The sequence below is a fragment of the Hipposideros armiger genome, unplaced genomic scaffold (genome assembly GCF_001890085.2).
Source record: "Hipposideros armiger isolate ML-2016 unplaced genomic scaffold, ASM189008v1 scaffold_121, whole genome shotgun sequence".
Lineage (NCBI taxonomy): Eukaryota > Metazoa > Chordata > Mammalia > Chiroptera > Hipposideridae > Hipposideros > Hipposideros armiger.
In genome coordinates, this window is record NW_017731471.1 from 1539740 (window position 1) to 1542426 (window position 2687).

The following is a 2687-nucleotide window of genomic DNA, read 5'->3' on the forward strand; positions in this document are numbered from 1 at the left end:
CTTTCCCTTTAGTTATGTCCTACTAGCCTTGTTAGTTTCTACATTGTGCCACTCAGATGGCACACTCACCTTGCCTTTGTTTACATGTCTATGCCCTCTGACTAGCTGTCCATGTTTGGAAATCTGATCATTCTTGCTAGGGCCAGCGTAGAATCTGCCTCCTCCAAAGGGTCTTACCTGGTTTCCCTAGCCCACAGCTTCTTCTCTCTCTGCTCTGTTGTTGCCACACAGCTGTCCAGCCATCTGTCCCGTCACCCCCCCTCCCCCCGCGCTTAACCGCTTAACCATAAACTGACCCTTTTGAGGACACTGCTCATCCACCTTGCATCTCCCGGTTTGGCTCCAAAGGATGGCTGGTTAATCAATGACAGGTAAGATTCCTCGAGGGAGGAACAACCTAAGCCAGGTCGCATGGAGGCCATCAGGAGAAATCTCCGGGCTGATGAAGGTGGGCATGAGCCCTCACTCGCCCAGCAAAGAGACTGGAGGTTTTCTACCTCTGTAGCTACATTCCTTCCCTCAACCTGCTTGGGAAGTGACCTAATGGTGTGATAGTATCTGTCCTCAGCATAATAATCTTATCTTCCTGGGGTCATTTGAGTATAGGGTGTTTGAAGGCAGAGTATCTGTCTTATTGCCACAGGCAGACTCTCAGTAATAGCAGCTTGCAGGCAAGGGTAATCTGGCTTGTGCAAGTTCTCAGGAATGGAGCTCACAGACTGTGGAGGGAACAATGCTACTTCTGGGTAGGTGGAGAAATAAAAGCAGTGTGTCGGCCTGATTCAGGGCTCTTAGTCCATGAGGCTGGAGACCCTTGGCCCCACACTCATTTAACTCTTGGCTGCTATTTCTTTTATTTCTTAACCCTTTGCTGCCCCCTCTCATTCTCCCACTACTCATGTCATGCGGGACGCAACACTCTGTGCTAGTATTGGAAATGCAGCCTACACTGATTGCAGTTATCAGTTGGGAACGAATTATATCCTATCTTAGTTTTCTCTGATTAGAGAGCCAGATTCTTGTTCTTCCACAGCCCAGCTGTATGATCTTGGATAGGCAGCAATCTCTCTCGATATGTTTCTTCATCTAGAAAATGAGGGGTGTTTGATGATTTCCTAAGTGCCTTCTAAATTTTAATAATCTATAATTTTAATGTATGTGAAAGAAGCTTTCAAAAACTCCAAAGCACTGTATGATAGAAACTGGTATTAGGCTTACACTTTTTTTATTGCCCACAGCTTTCACCTTATCAGGTAAAATAGCTGCATTTCTGGCAAACTGCTTGTATGAATCATCTTAAAGTTTGATGAAATTCTACTTCTTTGGTTAGCAAAGGTACAAGAGTGAAAGCCTAACTTTCTAAAAAATTGGAAAGCCTATTTTTCACATATTATGGACACTAATTTGAACATTTTCTCCTATTGGTAATTATGCCTTCCATTTTTTAAAAAAATTAAAGTTTATTGTGGTGACAATTGTTGGCAAAATTACATAGAATTAAGGTGTACAATTGTGTAATACATCATTTATATATCATATTGTGTGTTCACCATCCAGAATCAGCTCTTTTTCCATCACCATATATTTGATCCCTTTTACCCTCATCTACCACCCACCTCCCCCCTTACCCTCTGGTAACCACTAAATTATTTCCTGTGTCTATAAGTTTTGTTTCTTCATTTGTTTTTCTTGTTCTTTTGTTGTTTTCAGTATTATATACACATATCAATGAAATCATATGGTTCTCGACTTTTTCTGTCTGACTTATTTCGCTTAGCATAATAATATTAAGAATCATCCATGTTGTCACAAATGGCACTATTTCATCTTTTCTTATGGCAGAATATTATTCCATTGTCTATATATACCAAATCTTCTTTATCCAATCACTTATTGAGGGACATTTTGGTTGTTTCCATGTCTTGGCCACGGTAAATAAAGCTGCAATGAACATCTGAGCACATATATCTTTACAGATAAATGTTCTCAGATTTTTTTGGCAGATACCAAAGAGAGGGGTTGCTGGGTCATATGGTAATTCTATTTTTAATTTTTTTAAAGAATCTCCACACTGCTTTCCACAGTGGCTGCACCAATCTGCACTCCCACCAACAGTGTATAGGGTTTCTTTTTCTCCACAGCCTCTCCAACACTTGTTATTATTTGTCTTGTTGATGATAGACACTCTAACAGGTGTGAGGTGATATTTCATTGTGCATTTTATTTTCATTTATCTGATGAATAGTGATGTTGAGCATTTTTTCATATGTCTATTGGTCATTTGTATGTCCTCTTTTGGAAATGTCTATTCAGGCCCTCTGCCCATTTTTTTAATTGGATTGTTTGCTTTTTTGTTGTTGATTTGTATGAGTTCCTTATATATTTTGGATATTAGCCCCTTATCAGAGGTGTTCTTTGCAAAAATCTTCTCCCATTCAGTTGGTTCCCTCTTTATTTTGTCAGTGGTTTCTTTTGCTGTCCAGAAGCTTTTTAGTTTGATATAGTCCCATTTACTCATTTATTTTAGCTTTTACTTCCCTTGTCTTTGAGGTCAAATTCATAAAATCCTCTTTGAACTCAAGGTCCATAAGTCTACTACCTATGTTTTCTTCTATGCAGTTTATTGTTTCAGGTCTTATGTTTAGGTCTTCGATCCATTTTGAATTAATTTTGATACATGGTGACAG